Below are 19070 nucleotides of genomic sequence, written 5' to 3' on the forward strand. Positions count from 1 at the left end.
AACAATTATCAGGTCTATTAAGGAGAATTATAATAAACAACAAGCATATTTTGTGTTATTTATATGCGTCAATGAGTCAGATAAAATACCCTCAAAAAACCTGTCAGCTATTATTCTTATCAATTTATAGATCAGATGCCATAGTTGGATGACGGATAAGCGATCTGTTGACCTTCTCAGGGCTGGACAACGAGCTGGAAGTTGAATGCACTTCGGTCAAATTCCAGACCCAAGTTCTTTGCAGCATGCTGTTCTCTTAATAATGCAATCTTTTAGTTCTCAATCATTTGTTTCATGTTTCTGTATAAACAATGTATGATAAAATTAATCACTCTTTCGGAGAAATGAGGGCTGGTGGAGAATAAAACATTTAATACACCTTAGAACGAAAGTTCTTTTTTTTTTTTTTTTTAAAAGCTCCCTGAGATTCTTTTTTTTTTTTTTTTTTTTAGATTTTTTTTTTTTTTTTTTTTTTTTTTTGCTTTTTCTCCCCAAAGCCCCCCTGGTACATAGTTGTATATTCTTCGTTGTGGGTCCTTCTAGTTGTGGCATGTGGGACGCTGCCTCAGCGTGGTTGGATGAGCAGTGCCATGTCTGCGCCCAGGATTCGAACCAACGAAACACTGGGCCGCCTGCAGCGGAGCGCGCGAACTTAACCACTCGGCCACGGGGCCAGCCCCTAGAACGAAAGTTCTTTATTCACGTCTTCTCTTCTTATCCTTCCTAAGAATTATAAATGTTGAAATGAATATTTATTAGTGTAAATTATTTGTGAGAATTTTTGAGAATGTGTTTTAAACTTGCTTTTTCGTCTAAAACCAAAGACAAAAATACATTGCTACCTTCTATAACCTGTCAGCAACTCGAAGTTTATTATCATTTATAACTGAGTATTTAATGTTACATGCATTGTAGAGCTTAGGTAGAAATCTATGTTTTAACACAAATTTGAAAATGTAACTCTAAAAGTCAAATCCTGGTTCAATTAAATAATTTAAAATATTAATTTGGGATATACTATATAGATCTGTGTTTTAGGTATAAATCAGGAGTAACAACAATGATTAAATATGAAAGCATACTAATTTCTGAAATCACGCATAGGCAATAAATAGTGCAATAAAATATTTAAATATCTAAAAATGAGAAAATTTAAGGTAGAATCCGTATCTCTAGAATCAGTATCTTGAACTCCCTAATCTCATCATATTTTGTTTCTCCACTGAGCAGCATGACCCTCATGGCCTGATTAGGGTTGCAGGCATTTACGTTTGATACACTAGAGGGCGGGGATTCTGTTTTGTTTATATTTCCTTGGGCATCACTCCAGCAGGAGTCTTGCTCAAAATTGCTACCAAGCAAGAATCTGACATGTGGAATATCAGTCTCATTCCAGCTTTGAGAGTGAACATTCAAGGAGGTTTCTTATACGCCTTTGTATTCGGTAGCCAACTGTTCTTGGGTTCTGGTCTGGAGTCAAATATTCTTAGATTCTAATGTTTAAATGATACCAAGAGTTTTCTTCTCAATCTGAGAAACCAAGAAACTGTGGCCTTCCAATGTCAAAGTGTTTTGCTGGGTCAAATACCTTAAAATCTGTACAAACCAGTTAATTGAGCACAGCTCAAGAATACTTATGATTTTCTATCTACAGAGGCATTGCTACTTTGATATATGTTCTCAAATAAAAATGCCTCATGTGGCAGCTCAGTGTGTTATTTTTATACTTGTGTTTCTAATGTTTTGAATTTTTTAAATGTCTCTATGTGTGGTGTCTAAAATAAAACTTTACTTGAATTGCTGTGTAAAAATCTAGATCGCACTTGTCAAAATGGTCAAGAAGTGTGTTCCTTGATTTAAAAAAAGCTTATACATTATATTTATTTTTCAAGAACATTTCAAATCTCCACTTGATCATGCCTTATATGGACTTATGTTTTCTCCTCACTATTTTTCTTAAATTTTTGTACATTTGATTTATGTGGTTTTAAGATAATTTACTTTGAATTTTAATTTTTATTCAAATTCTAGAATATGGGTACCATAGGATCTCATATTTGTAAATCCAAGCAAACACCATGTGTCAAGATATCCTAATTAGAACAGAACACTTTGTTTTTAATTGTACAAGTTGTTTTTCTTAAGTAATGAATAGAGAAAACTTGACGTGGCAGATGGTGGGTGGGTGGACCCCCTGTAGGCACAAACTATCTTGGAAAACTAGAAGCCGTGGAGAAGGATTCTGGATAAATTGGCAATTGAGAGGATGATCTGTCGACAAAGAGGTTGGTGTGAAATCAGGAATTTGAATCCAATCTTGATGGAACTCAAATACTGTTTCTTAGAATTGGGTTACTGTTTTAAGCATGATGATTGAACACTTACTTTGTTATATGCTGTGTTTTCATGATTAATAGCTTTTGAGATAGTTATCCATCATCCATACTTCTTGCATTCACTTGTTGACTAGAGAAGCTTTGCAAAAGACAGTGCTTGTAAATATATTTATTTGGTATAAAGAAGTGTTTTCAGTGTTTTATATGTTTAAATATGTTAGGGAAATGGAGAGTTGCTAAAGTACATACAGACAGAAGAAATATGAATACATAGACACATACATATATATCTATACGCAAAAGTTTAAGGTAAAATAATCCAGATATGACAGTAAAATTTTGGTCTTACTAAGATTAATCAGGTGTCATATTTTTAATCTTGATACTTTCTCAGTATTTTACAATATAGGAAGAAACAGTGTTACCTATATCATATATGGCATGTATGTATATTAAATGAGACAATATATGTAAAGGTCTTCAGTCAGTGGCTTTCATATTATACATACTCAGCAAGTGGTGCTCATCATTATTAATAAGAAGACTGAAAGGCTAAAATAAATGTTTTAATTAGTTTTATCTGGCTACACAGCTGAATATGAATTTAAAATATTTTAATGTTCACTCTGAACATTTATATTTATATTGTGTTACCATAACACAAAATAACTCAGCAAATTTTAAAATATTAAAACTTCTTCACCCTTACTAGGAACAGAAATGTCTGATGATTTAGACTATTGGCTCTGGAAACATGATCTTGGATCAGATTCCTGATTTGTCACCTAAGAAACTCATCATATTGAACATATTATTTAATCTTTTCAGGTCTCAGATTCTTCATCTGTAAAATTAAGATGACACCAGTGACTACATTATAGAGTTGTTATGAGGATTATACGTATAAATATACATAAACCATAGTCTGAAAAAGATTCATCATGCAATAAATGTTAGTTACAATTTTAATTAATGTTATGTTTTAACACTTTACTAAGAGATAAATGAAATTTTCTTAGTCATTTTCCGTATTATATAAGATGATCTGAATATTCAACATTTGGAGGGCATGTTTACACATGAATTCACTGAAAATTTGATTATTTGGCATTTAGAAAACTTGCCCTGAGAGATTTTGGACATCAATTTAACGAGAGTAATTAAAACCAACAGAAATAAGGGGCCAGTGCAGTGTCGTGCTGGTTGAGTTCACATGCTCCACTTCCGCAGCCTGGTGTTTGCAGGTTTGGATCCTGGGTGGGAACCTACGCACTGCTCCTCAAGCCATGCTGTGATGGCATCCCACATACAAAATAGAAGAAGATTGGCATAGACGTTAGCTCAGGACCAGGCTTTCTCACTAAAAAAAGAAAACCAAAATAACACCAACAGAAATAAAAAACTGAAATTCACCAAAAGTTCTTTTATAAGAGTGTTTGAGTAGAAGAAGTCCATAGTTGCTAAGTCATTTTGTAAAAAGAAAAGAATAAAGAAAACAATGATTTCAAATATGAGCTATAAAGCAAATGCCATAAAGTGTAAAGATATTCATTGAGAGTATGATCTAAGTGCTTCTAATATAGGAACACAAGAGACCGCATTCCTGGAAAAACCAGAAGAGATGCATTTATCGAAAAGTGTTTAATATTTCTTCAAGAGAATGCAAGGAAGCCAGTAATTCTAAGACAATAAAACAAGCATGTGTAGTAATCTGTTGAATATCTATTAGTTATGTCCAATTTCTGTATCCTGATAATGTAGACATAATCTCAGCTGTGGTTTTTAAAAGTAAGATAGATCAAGTGGCATCATATATCAAGACTTCAAATGAGAAAAAAAAAATCACAAAGAATAGAATTACTGAGGGAGGGATGTAGCTAATTGAAGATGATTGCTTCAAAATGAAAAAGAAGTAAACAAACAAAATTAAACTACTTTATTTTTGGGAAATGGGCCCAATGCATTGCCTCTTTAAATTCTTACAGCAATTCTTAAGATAGGTAGTACAATTCTCATTCATGTGTGATAAGACTTGACATATAAAAAGTTCAAATAATTCATCAAAGGTCACACAAAAAATCACTGTCAAGACACAATTGCTACCAAACTCTGTGTGTTTGCTGTTACCCACATAAGCAGAAACTGCTACTACTAGGGGAAATATTTGGATATGATGGCACAGCCCAAGGAAAGACCCGATGAGTTCCCTTAGTATCTGTCAGTAATCCTCCACTAGTCACTGCAATAGTACATCTTAAAAGCCAACAGCATATTTATTCCTATTTTACATTAATTATTTTCTTCCTCACTACTAAAAGAACATATTTCCTTATTATTTGGAACATAACGGAAAAGAGTTTTTGATGTTTAAGTAAAAGTATTATTGGAGAAAGAAAATAAAAGATACATATCCAATGATTTACACCACTTATTGAATTCCTAGCATGTGTCTGGCAACTTAGATACATGAACCAGAAGCTACAACCACCTGATCAGACCAGTGTCTATTTTATAGACTAGTAAATGGAAGTTTAGTAAATCTAGATATTCCCTGAAAACATGCAAAATGAAGGAGGCAGATTTAAGTGTCAAACACAGATGTTTGATTTTATAGTCTGTGAACTTTTAAATGAATCTTACCCATGATAAATTTAGTTTCTCCAAAGTAGCACATTATAATAAAGTATTTCTCTCTGAAGAAGAATCATACCAGTACAATCCCTGTACTTTCAATCTCAAGTAGTGGTTAATGTGGTTAGAAGAAGAAATTACCATAGTACATGTCATTGTATCAAAAGTGGAAATAGTTCCATAGGATTAGTTTAGCATGAATAACCCAACAAAAATGATTGTGTGAGTGAGAGAGGAGGTAAGGAAAGAAGAATGACTATGAGGGTAATGAAAACAAATTTCATATATTCACTGCATTTGAATTAGAGAATCTGGGACATAGGAGAAGTCGAATATGAATTTGTAGTCAATGTAAAATTGCTACTTACCTGAAGCATGAAACTTCATCACCCTCATCTTAGCTCCTAGAAATCCAGAGTTATTAATGATTAGGAAATTATCTTTCCCTGAATTTCAGCCAAAACATTTAACTCAATAACCCACAACGTTGGTTAAGTGCCGTGTAAAGAAATGTTTCCCTTTACGGGAACCATCAAAGTGAAGGAATGGTCCTTTACTTTGCTTTATTGCCCACAGTGGTTGCCAATTAATTTTATTATAACACTCATAAGTTTTAGCGCTTTCCTATAAGATCCTCTTCAGATTTTACCCTCTTGGTTTTGCGCTTTTCACTGTACTTAAATTTAATTTCCCTATTTGTATGAATACTTCAATTTCCTCCCCCCTCCTTTTTTTTTTGAGGAAGACTGGCCCTGAGCTAACCTCTGTGTCCATCTTCCTCTACTTTATAAGTGGGATGCCTGCTACAGCATGGCTTGATAAGCAGGGTGTAGGTCGACACCAGGGATCTGAACCAGTGAACCTGGGGCCGCCAAAGCAACGCACAGGAACTTAACCACTACACCAGTGGGCTGAGCCCTCAATTTTCTTTTAATAAAATATATACTTGGTTTTAAAACAACATTGTTGATTTATTTTTCCATCAACCAAAGTTAAAGATAGCATTTTGCATTTAAAATTTATTTTAATTTTGAATTCTTTTAAATATATAGTACAGTACGGAATTTGATAGAAATTAATATAACATGACCCAATGAACCCTAAGTTAAATTAAAAATATTGAAATATTATATATATTTTAGATATGAGGAAATTTACAGTTATATCTAAAGCCACATGAAATTTATTATTTTTCAAGTCCCAGATCCAAGATGATAAATGACAAGGCTAGATCATGTCAGACCTTGCAAACAGTTTAAAAAATACTTAGTTTTAAATGAAAATTTGATGCTAAATCATTAGACAGTTTTGTGCAGAGCAGTAGTATGACCTGACACATTTCAGTGGAACCAATCTACTATTATATTTAGAAAAGACAAAGGTGAGGAAGAAGATTGACCAAATAGGGGGCTATTGTCATTATTTTAGGGAGAAATAATGGGATTGAAACAGAATGGTAATTGTGGAAGTGAGTAATCAAAGTAATTGAGGAGTAATCAAACTGAATATGGAAATTGTCTTATTGATTTATCTGATTGATGGATTCTGTGATGTTGCAGTAAGAGGGTAAGGAGACAAGGCAAGCATAGTTCTGCTTTCCTGTTTTGTTTTGTTTTGTCTACTTTGGTCCTCTGAATCTGGAAGGGTGGTGTTAGGTGTTACCATGAACTGTGACAGGGAAAATTATGATTAGATCAGCTTATGAAGAAAGGCTTAAGAAAGCATTAAGGTGTTTTAGGATATTTTTCTTTGTCTTTTGGGGTCTTCAATTTACATAAAACATTTCTACGTAAGGATTTGTTCTTATTTCCTGTCCTAGTCTATGTGTTAAGCAAAATCTGTAGGGGAGGGCAAATGTGAAAATGCATCACAGATGTGAATGAAAATGAAGGGTATTGAACCCTGTAGCATTCATTGTTAGAATGCATATGTTACAAATATGCAAATCGTATATGTATTAAACTCTTTCTATTTTTCCTAATAGATTTCTTTAAGAAAGAATATCAAATTTAGGTCCCTAAAGCATTTTTCAAACATGTCTTATATTCAGATTATTTTGTGATTATTTGGTTCCGAAGAACTAAAACTCATTCAGAAATAATGCCTCAAGAAGGAAAGTATAAGTGCTATTCCAAAAATGTGTCTGCAGAAAACTTTACCGCTAGATGAGTGCAGCTGATGTTTCCTCCATTTCTCTCCTCTGGGTCTTCCTACACACTGTTTTACTTACCACCCCAAGCAACTGAATTCCAGGCATCTTCCCCTATGTGGAAATACCTGTTATGACAGCCCAATATAGGATGTTAGGCTGTGAGTGTGCATCAACTTTTGAGCTTGGATCTTTGCAGACAAAATTCACATTTGGGAAGTGAAAGCTAATTAGTTCAGAGTGGCCGAGTTAGCACTCTACAGTGGTGAAGGCGATAGTGTGATGGAGTACTTCAGGAAGGCAGTGTTTTTGCTAAGAAGGAACTGTAAGTGAGGAGCAAGTTATTACTATCTCTAGTGTAAAATATAAGCAAAATAACTTTACCATAAAAAATAAGCAGAAAAATAATGTATTGATTATCATAAAAATATCCTGTTTTTAATGCAACTTTCAGAGGTAGTATTGGTTATTAATTGTCATTGTTTACCCTTTTGCTTTATTTCTTAATAAATTCCCAGAGACGTAACTCAGGTTAGTTCTTAACAATGACGTAAAAAATACCGTTCTGGAGACATGAATATTAGAATTGGTGCCACAAAAAGGTTCATTTTTCAGTTTGCTGAGAAATGGGAGCTGAATTTCTTCAACTGTTTTTAAGTTACATCAACTGTGAAATAATTATGTTTCTCCAGCTCCTATAGGAGTTTTTGCTGTGCAATAATTTGAAGTGCAGAAGGTCTAAAATTGCAGATATCTCATGCACTTATTCCTCTCTAAGCTGCTGTGCAAATTTAGAGCAAAAAGCTATAGTGATGTTTTCAAACACTGATTTTCACACATATATTCATAACCAAATCCAGTCTATAAGCAGTACATGAGTACTCACAAAATGCTAACACGAAAATTTATGAGAATGGCTAACAATCTCCTTCCTATCTTAGTGTAACAAATATTCAATTAAAGTTATTATTCTTTAAATATTAATACTACAAAAATTATGATAAAATTTGAATATATAACAATATTAGCTTTCATTACTATTTCTTGGAATTCCATTAGGCAATTAATAGCAAATTGTTAATATATCATGCCTTTAATTTTCCCAGAATCATAAACTGAATTTTGCTTTGAAAAGGCACAATGTTGATATATAGCTTAGTATTTACGTTAATATCTTTCTTATCACAATTTTCCATTTATTTAAATTGTATTTGCATAAAATATATCACATTAATTAATGTGACCTTTATAATCATAGATATTACCCAGAGAACATTCCTTCTCACACTTACCCTCTTCTGGCATCTTCAGTCTCTTTCGTTATTGGATCTTTCTGCATTCCATTGTTTGCTGTTCTCAACTATAATACAACCAAGTAAAAATGTAAAATTATTTAATCTAGCTGACAATTCTATATCTCAAACATTCCTATTCTTTAGTTAACAAATCTCTTGAATCTGGTTTCCTTAACTTCTGATAATCTGGGTTCAGTACCCTTCTAGATACATATTACCTCATTCAGATTCAGGTTTAATTCCTGATTCAGCTTCAAGAAACATTTATTAAGCACTTACATTAAGCTTTAAAGTATATAATATTATCTTTAATTCTTATATGAGGGTTTATTATTCATGTACCTATTAAACAGGAGAGTAAGTATCTTCAGAAATTTGAAAGCATTTGGCCTAAGCAGAGCTATATATTTGATTTAGGTTTTGCTGTGTATTAGTCAGAGTCTAATCATGACAGAGAGTCACACAAAATTTGAGAAGGGAAAGTTTAATACAAAGAATGATTCTCCACAAGAACAGATTAAAGTGGTAGGGAATTGGCTGGTAAGATGTAAAGAGAACTGTAAAGTTACAGAAAGAGCAGGTATAAGAAGCAATCACTACACCTACAGCCAAGACCGAGCACCCAGGGAAGAGACGCCCTGGACTGAATCAGACCTCGTTGGAGAATTCTATTTTTCACACTGGCTACCACGCTTTCCTTACTTAGATATTTCCGATAAGATTTGTAGTTTTCTTTGTGGCCACCTTTTCTTCTCCATACTTATTGCCAAAACTTTTGTGTAGTTTTGATCATTTTAAAGCTCTACTATTTCTGCGGACTCCAAATAGTTATTTATTACCCACTGGATTCAATTGAAATTATTGTGTGTTTTTTGTAGTGGAAAGAATATGGACAACTAAAGATAAGGAGATCCCTTTTATGAGTCTTAGTACTGTCACTTGCATATCACGTTACTCTAAATAAATAATTTTCCCTTCCAGATTTTAGTTTCTTCCTCTCAAATTGAGTGAGGAAGATTCAGTATGTATGGCACTTCTAATTTCTACGTAGAAAGGTAAAGAATCAGTAGATAAAGATAAAGATATTGTTACTGCTCTTCAATATTTCTAATTCTCTTTCCCACCTGGGCACGTCAGAGGACTGAAGCTTCTAGTCACCTTGACGTGTGACATAGCCAGATGACTTCATTGACTAATGAACTGTGATCTGAAGTATGAATGCCATTTCTAGATGAAAGCAGTTAAGATATCTTGCCATGCCACTGTGATCTTATGAGTTCATTACATGGATTCATACAGTGGTGCCCCAGATCAAAGCAACCTAAAATAATATGCCCACATAGGGGATAGCATCTATGGCGGGTTGCCCTAACCACAGTGGACATTTCGTAAATGAGAAATGAGTGGATATTATGTATTTTAAGCAACTAGCTTGTTTGATATCACAGCATAACTTATAAAAGATTTTACAAAATCAATGTAGCTAGACAAGAACCCAGAAGGATAGTTATATAGGCAGATAGAACAATAGAAGGTAACACTTATTCAGCACATGATTATGCCTGGTACCACTCTAAGAGTTGTACCTAAATTGTCTATTTACCCCATCCATTTAAAAAGGTAAATTTATGATTCCTGTCTTATGCTGCTGATAACAAGAAGGTTTAAGTAATTTCCCCAAGTTCACAGATTACAAAATGAATTGACAGGACCCATATTCTGAAAACACAGTTCTTGCTCTTAGCCACTGATGAGTAGATAGCTAAATAGAACATTTCAAATAACATATTTGAGTGGTACCGAAAAGGAATTTCTGTTTAAGAGGAAAGTTTCTCACTTGTAACATGGCTTGGGTTTGGCCAAAAGTAAATCATCAATATATCGTATTTTTCAATTCCAAGTAACTCGTCTATTACATGTTAAAACCACTATGTGAGAAGATATAATAATTTCTTGAAAGTTAAGTAATAACTTAGTAAAATAAATACAAATTGAATAATGTTCTTGATTGATTGAATGATGTTTCAATCTGTCTTCCAACAATTGTCTCTTAACACTCATTAAAACACTTGCAGCTGACAAAGCCTTAGGGAATTTAGCCAAATCTACTAACCTGAAATAACAATCCAAGAACACTTCAAGTGAAAGTCAAATCTGGGTGAAAAATATGATATTTATTATTGACTACTTTGCAAATTAACAATTATTTTAAAATTAAAACAAAATTTGGTTTTGGCCTAGAAAATGTAAATCTTTTTAAGCATTTACAGTGAAGTACAATATACTGTCACCTTAACAGAAATTGTGCTACTTGAATTCAGTGGTAACATTATATCAGAACTCATAGTGGAATAATCTTCTACTAAAGTAAATAGAAAAACAAGAAACAATGCTTTCAGACAAGTTATCTTCTTATGTTTCAACATAAGGGGATAAGAAGCCCAATGAAAAGATTGAAAAAAGAAAAGAGAAGAGAAGAAAGATAACTTTGGTAAATTTCACTGCAGGTACTAAAGCTATTTTGAAATATTGTGCATAAGTCATGTAAAGGAAATTTGGCAATGTATCGATGTTTGTCATCTCCATGAAATCAAATGCAGAAATTAAAGTTTATTCTAGGGCATCAAAATGACGGCAATGACAGATGCAATAGAATGATAAAGATGTAACCAATAATTAATGAAGACACTGTTAACAGTGTAAAGAAGGCATATGATGACATAGTCTTTGTTGTAAGTTCTAACTTAAAATCAGTTGTATTGTCTACAGGAATCACATACAAAGCTGGGAGTGCTCAGAAGTCCCAGTCTTTTGAAGAGTTGATAGCTTAGATAAGTTATACTCTGGATTAGATTTGGTCCGATGCAAAGGGATGTCTCATCACTGAATCCACTTCTGCAGCCTTTGCTTCCCTGATTAGCAGAACAGCTGTTTTCACGCGCACAGGCAGACACACACATGTACACACACACACACAAAGATAGGCTTCTGAAATGACTTGATAGAAAACCTAGAAATCTTTCAAATAATCTAAATATACGCAAGTAGTCATCATGAGAAACACTTTATTGGCTTCTAAATTTACTTCCTTATATTAATGTGAAGCAGATTAGCGTAAGAATTTAATCAAGTGGAAATCTACCTCATAAAGCATAATCTGTAAACAGGAATATTGATTAAGAAAAGGTTATCTTATTTCTAGATAGAATCAAATTAAAAGTACAGAGGGACCAAAGTCAATTGAAAATTTTCATGTTTTCCAGTGGAATACCTTTGAATATTTGGGAATCGTGAAGATGTTTTTATCAGGGAAAATTACGAACATGAGTATTTGAGATTTCTCATCACCGTCTTATGTAAAAACTATGGAGCAAACATGAAGACAAAGTAGAACAGAAGATAAATGAAAATACAGACAGGCAAAGGGACTTCATGGGTAAATTCAATTATCTTTGTTAAAAATAGACTATTTAGCACGTATGTTTTCTTCCTCTTCTCAAAAAGGTACTTGGAAATAATTTTTAAAAAATTTGAGCATCCCTGGGACATAAGAGAGGTTGTCTCAATACAGCGGAATTTTGAGGAATTTCTGGGAGATATGAAGCAGATGGGAACAGAAGGAGGGCAAAGCTGATCAGTGCAGAATAGCCTTTGATTCAAAGCAGGCAAAAGGGGAAAACCTGGAGGAATAAGTGAGCAGATTTTCTAAACTGAGCCCTGAAAACAATCAAAGCTCAGAACAGAAGGGACTGGAAACAAGGCAAGCTGGGTAATAAGGTAGAAAGTGAAGGGATTCAGATTCTGAGCTAGTCATTCCCACACAAGTTGACTTGTACAATCCGAGTTGCCAGGGACTATTAAAAATGAACTGAGGGATATGGCACTGAAATCTGTCAATGTTGGCAACAGAGACAAAGAGAAGAAGGGATTTACCACAGCAAGCATTTGGGTGCCATTAATAAAACTTGGAAGACAAAAATGATTTAACATATTTGGAAAACATCCTGAATGATGTGGTATTTCCTTTCTTATTGAATCTCAAGAACTACGACTCTAAGTGGACTCAAACAACCCTAACACCTCAGAGTTTGGAAGATTGCGCTGCCTGGGGAATAGACGAGGAGATGAAGTACAGGACTTTTAAGGTTTCCTCCAGGGACCAACACACTGAATAGTTAACCACAGGCTATGCACTCAGGCTTCATTTGGTGTGAAAAGCAACTTAAAAGGGATCATGCCATTTAAGGGAATTCGTAGGCAATCTCCTGATTGAAGAAGTTTACCATCTATTGGAAGACTTCTAAACAGACCCAAACTCTCATGTCAAACACCTCACTCAACCAACACACACATAAAACTTCCACTAGACAAAGCCCCTGACAATTCATTAATGTGGGATTGGATTACCAGGAGGGATGTGGAAGTGATCTTTGTCACAAATTTGTGCTTGGGTGGATGATGAAGTAGGAAGAACATCTATTTATTCATTTTAGTTTTTTGAAAAGTTAATGAGCTTTTAAAAAGGACATGTAAAAGCTTTACACATCGTATAACCCCAGTAATATTTATTAACTTCTTTTTCACTAAGTCATAGAAGGCAGCCTGATAATAATTTAGGCCTGCATAACTGAAGAGACGCTAAGGTTGATCAGTCATATGAGAAGAAAGCACTTGCTTTGGAAGATAAGTATTGGGACACAGACCAATAGGGGTGGGATTGCCTTATTGAACATTCTGTTCATTTTGATGATATCCTTTAGAATTAGTGTGCCATTTTTGTTCTCTTGGAGCAAACACATTTGACAGAAACACAAAATAATGTCAGAATGTATGGTCCAGGATGTGGAATTAACCTTCTAACTGATAACCTTCTAATTGATAGCTCCAATTGTCCCAGAGAAAAATGCCAAGAAAATGAGAGGATCCTGCCTTAGGGACAAGAGGGTGACATCAGCACACTAGATGTTTACTGCAACAGATTTGCTCACTTTGTCACCAGTAATTAATGGGTCTAGTAATAGTTATTCATTGCCTTATATTAAGCATGTTCTATTTATTTTCCTGTGAAAGGATTTAGGGAGATAGAAATAAGATTTCTTCTCGATTTTTTTTCAGCATACACAGGGACCAACTGAAATAGAAAATGTATTCCTCAGAATACTGAGCAATGAGATGATTCATGAAGGATGCTGAACAATCCATCATTCTATGTCAATCTAGACATTCTTTTCCTAAAAATGACAGATTTGAAAAAATAATAATCAGACATACGAGGAGAAACAGAAAATTTTCAAAATAGATGTAAAATGAGTGGATTCATTAGGACAACCAGCTATTGATAAAAAAGCTGAATGCAGAAAACAGATAGGACTTTGCAATAAAAACAACTTTAAGCACTTTTTTCAGGAAGGAATCAATAAATAAGCTTGGCAAGAAAGAGTATTTTGGGAAACAAAAGGTATGGTGGTAAAAATAATGGGGAAAAAGTCAACAGAGAAACTGAGTGGATAATATGGAATACTGTCTGTGATTTGGAAGATAAATATTAGATATTCCACTGGAATGCAGAACAAACACACAAAGAAGAGATTAAAATACTGAGGGCTAAGACATGACACACGGGATCTAGAACATCCAAATCCGTAGAATAATACTTCCAGGAGCACAAAATTGGGTGGATAGGGAGGTATAAAAAAATCAAACTAATGGTGAAAACTGAAATAAAGAAATGGTTAATCGTTAATACCAAAAAGGCCACTGAATAATGGACAGTATTGAAAAGAAAACAAAACAAAATATTACTCAGTGAAAGTCACATATTCTAAGGATAAATAGGAAGCCTGTGAGTTACCTAATTCAGGGAGATGGTTACAGAGGAAAGAGAATCAGGTTAGTGTTAGAAAGCTCCTCCAGAACATTGAGCTCTAGAAGACCATGGGAAAAAAATCACAAGGTCTTTAATGGAAAAGTATTGTGACATTTAGATTCCACACTGGAGCAAATGGGGCAGAGTGTAGAAGAGATCTTTTCAGATAGGCAAAGATCAAAATATATATGATCTATAATTACAGTTTTGTCTTTGTTTTGCGTTGTAACTGTTATTCTGGTAGAACTTTGGAATGATGCTCAAATCCCATTTGGCTTTTGTTAGTAGGCCTCCTAAGCAGGGGATGACAAAGCTCTTTTCAAGCAACTTTGTGTATTTTTCTCCATCACCAGTGGCCTCACCTTCTGTGTGACCCTTCCTTTACAGTCTGATCCCTGCCCACTCTGGAATTTGGTATCCAGAACTACGCCCAGGGGCTGAGCAGCTTTCTCAGCCCGCTTTGTGCATGTTGATGTGTGCAGGCACTAGAGTCTTTTATTGTCATTTAGTACAGGCCAGTGATGCTTATGACAGTACAAACAACCTTAACTCAATTAGCTTCTTATCTGTTTGAATTCAGTGAACTCCATGTGCTACATAGCTGTGAGTATAAGACCGTAATACACAGTTCATTTCCTGCATAATGTCTCGTATCTGCTTTATTACTATTAATTATTATTATTATTATTTTGCTTTCTGACCCCAGACCCCGCCCCCTCTCTTTCTCCCTCTTCATCTCATGTGGTTAATGTGAGTTTATTAGGCTTTGGTAGGAGAGTTGTACCTTTGGCCTCTTTTCCATGAGCTATTTTTGTCTAATTGATGCGATTTAATATTACCACTTTAATTCGTTCATACAATTTAGTAAGGAATTCTTTGATTTGATCATTCACACAATTCTAAATTTTCATTGGCCTCTGTAGGTCTCCTTAGTTTGTTTTTGCTTCTTCGAGAGTTGAGAACAATTTGTGTTTTCCAACCCTGCAAGTCTCTGCATTTCTAGCCTCTCTCTGTTCTTTTTCCATTCTTCTTCAAATTTGCTATATATTTTATCTTGGTGGCATCGCTTTTTTTAAAATAGTACTTACTCTGTTGAAACCATTGGTCACTCATCTATCCATACTGAGAATATGTTTCCTAACATCTTCTATAAATAAAAGTTCAGTAGAACATTAGCACATTCCACCTGATCACAAGGACAGTTGTACCGACTGTTCTGTCGCTGTATAATGTTTATCATTCTCCTTCTAGACTTCAGTACTAATTTCATCCAACCCTTTAAATCAACGGACTCTTTAACCATTGCTGTGTTTCTGTGTTTTGCTTTTGTCACAGTAGCACCTACTTCAAGCATCATTTTTACAAATCAGTCTGCTGCAGTAACAAATAAACCTAAACCTTCATGACATCATATAGCCAATATTGTATTCTTAGTCATACTTCCTGTCATGCAGGCTCTGCTCATCTTAGATAACTAGGTAGCAGCAGAGTTTCCACTTTGACACATGCACCCGTATTCTCCAAGGAAGGAAAAGGGAATTTGGTGAGACATATGCTGGCCCTCAAAACTTCTGAGAGAGAAATATCGCTTATGCTCTCTTTTCATTGATCTGGTGAAGTCTCATGATCTGACCGACACTGTTGAAAGGTAATAGAGAAGTACGATTCTAGTACATGGTAGGCACTATGCTAGCATTTGGGTCTAAGGGAGCAAATGAAACAGAAAAAGTTCTTATTTTTTGCAGGGACAATCAATCTTCCTCATTGTTTTCCCTCCCCAAAGTCTCCCAGTTCATGGTGTACATCCTCGTTGTAAGATCTTCTATTTCTTCAATGTGTGCTGCCACCACAGCATGACAACTGACAGGCGGGTGGTGTGGCTCCACGACCCAGAAATGAACCCGGGTGGCCAAAGTGCTGAGAGCGCCAAACTTTATCCATTAGGCCCTCAAGGCTGCCCCAGAAAAAATTCTTAACATATTTGAAATTTTATCTTTCCTTTAAATGAAGTAAATTGGGTTTGCTTTTGATTCTTAATGGGATAATTTTAGAAATTTTTAAGAAAATTTCTGCTTTGCTTCCTTTATTTAAAACTTTTATCTTTTAAAAAAATTTCTCCTAGGTTTAATATGTCATAGAGAATTCAGTTGCTCATTTGCCTAATTTTTAAAAGTGTATTATCTAACAAGTTATCACAATTTTAACAGCGAAAACCAGCAAACATTTATTATCTCACATTTATTAGCTCAAACTTTCTGGGGATCAGGAGTCTGGGGTCCTCAGTCAGAGTCTTAAAAGGCTGGAATCAGGTGCAGGTTGAGCTGTGGTATCATCAGAGGCTTGAAAGGGAAAAAAAATCTGCTTCCAAGCTCCCTCAAGCTGTCGGTGGAATTGATCTCCTTGCTACCATGGAACTGAGGGGTCTGTTTTTTGCTAGCTTTCACTGGCCGCTGCTGTCAGCTCCTAGAGGCCACCAGCAGTTCCACGTCTCATGGCCCTTTCTGCAGGCCCTCTCAGAACATGGTGGTGGAATTCTTTAGAGCCAACAAGGGAGACTCTCTTCTCAGAGGGTCCAGTTCCTCTTCTAACGTTTTTCGATTAAGTCATACTCAACTAGGATATTTTGATTAACATAAAATCAATTCATTTGGGATCTTAATTACATCTTCTAAGCAATGTCATCTTTCCCATATTCTGTTGACCAGAAGAAAGTCACAGATCCTGTCCACTCTCAAGGGGAGGGGATTATTCAGATGGTGAATACCAGGAAGTGAGGGTCATGGGTAATCAAGGTAGAGTGTGTTCACTACAGGAAGATTGCTGTTGTATTCCTCATGTCCAACTATATAATCTAATTTGGTCACATTCGTGAAATAATGTTATCTATCAAGTAGCCCTTATGTTTTCCGAATCATTTCTTATTGTCCTTTTTTAAACTGTTAAAAGTTTCCCAATAAATGTATCTTTTAATTTCTTCTATTATTTCTAAGCATTTATCTTTTATATACCACTTATTGTTTTGTGTAATAGAATTGCTTAATTTTATTATAATTCTCAATTAATGAGTTGTAATTTTGTATCAGGCGCTCTGTTAAGCACTTAAATATGTTATCTTATTAATTAATTATAATACATCCAATTTAGATATAACGGTAAACGTTTCCTACAGACACCTAGTGTGTAAGTGATAAATTACAGGGGCCAGTTTACGTCTATCTATTTAACAAGGCAATTCTTTCATGTGCTATATATTTGATCCCTTAAGTTAACAATAGCTTCAATGTCAATTAAAAGATATTTATAAAAAGTGACCTTCATTTAGTCACATAAACTAATGGTTTATTAGGATGGTTGTGTTTTGATACCTATCTTCTCTTTTGCATTCCCTATAGTAGCTTTATAAATTAATTTTCCTTTAAATTTTCTGTGCTATTTTGAAAAATTCCGTATAAATTTATTTTGTGACCTAACTCAATCTGAATGCCTTTTTATTTCTAAAAGCAAGGTTAGATTATTTAAATTATTATTACTTCTCTTTGGTATGGTTTATGTGCCGAAATAGTTTTTATTTGTTTCAACGCTACCACTCTGTTTCCTTGACATACTTAATTTTACTATGAGAATTGTGTTTTCCCTGTTTATTTTAACCTGGATTTGAAAATTTATGTAACATTTCCAGTATTGCTACTGGTTCTGCTTATGTCACATTTATTTGGGCATATGTTTTTTAATTATAGAAGACAAAAGTTAAAGTGCATTTTTCCATAATCTATTTTATATGAATTTTAAAATCTTATGCTCTCGTGTGATCCCCTCCTTTTGTGTGTTGGCTCAGGCTAATGATTTACTTCTAACAAGAAGAATAAGACAAAAAGTAACGGGATAAGGCTGGATTACAAAAGATTGTGATTTCCATCTTGATGATGCCATTTCTGGTTCCTACTTGTTCATTCTGATGAAGCCAGCAGCCATGTGGTGAGCTGCCCCATGGAGAGGCACAGGTGGCAGGTAAATGAAGGCAGCTTCAGGCCAACAGCCGTGAGGAACTGAGAGTCTCTGTTCCAGAGCTCCTCCAGCCGGCTGAGCGGCTATGGTGCTGCTCCACTTCAGAGGCCCAGGGTTCCGCTGGTTGGGATCCTGGGCCTGGACCTACTCACTGCTCATCAAGCCATGCTATGGCGACATCCCACATCGAAGAACTGGAAGAACTTACAGCTGTGATGTACAACTATGTACTGGGGCTTTGGGGAGAGAAAAAAAAGAGGATGATTGGCAATAGGTGATAGCTCAGGGCCAGTCTTCCTCACCAAAAAAAGCATCCTTAAAAAAAATAATAAACACAGCTCCTCAGTGCAAGAGCCCATGAAGAACTGAGTCCTTCCAACAACCACAGGAGTGAACTTGGAAGTGAATGGTCCCCAGGTGAAACCCAGCAGACACTGCAGCCTTGTGAGAGACCTTGAGATGAAGAAATCACTTTAGTCATCCTGAAATTTCCGAGTCATAGAAACAGAATAAAATAAAGGTATGTTGTCCTAACCCGTTAAATTTGGGGAAAATTTGTTAAACAGTGATAGATAAGCAATACAATTTTTTACATGATTGTTTTCCTCCAAGTATGTCAAAAATATATTATCTTGTATTAGTTGTTTCCAACAGTACGTATCTCTCAGTCTGTCTATGGAACAATCTTCAAACTGAGGTAGTTGAATAAAAAAACTAATACCGTAAACGCTTCATTGAACAAGCCTCATCTTTTTCCAAAGAAAAGGCATGTAAATAAATTCATTAAA

The 19070-nt window shown here is 34.8% G+C and overlaps 1 long non-coding RNA gene across 2 annotated transcripts in view; it reads left to right on the forward strand.

The window, feature by feature from the left end:
• The window catches only part of LOC106781059 (uncharacterized), a 42781-nt gene extending 23956 nt beyond the window's left edge, over positions 1 to 18825 (forward strand). Inside the window, exon 9 of one of the 2 annotated variants that reach the window (XR_011428972.1) lies at positions 18113 to 18825. This is a non-coding gene — a long non-coding RNA (uncharacterized lncRNA). Of the gene's footprint in view, positions 1 to 130; positions 269 to 18112 lie in introns of those variants that run through there. The other variant, XR_011428973.1, reaches the window with a different exon arrangement.
• The last annotated feature ends 245 nt before the right edge of the window (positions 18826 to 19070 follow it).

This window comes from Equus caballus, chromosome 19 (assembly GCF_041296265.1).
Source record: "Equus caballus isolate H_3958 breed thoroughbred chromosome 19, TB-T2T, whole genome shotgun sequence".
Taxonomy (NCBI): Eukaryota; Metazoa; Chordata; class Mammalia; order Perissodactyla; family Equidae; genus Equus; species Equus caballus.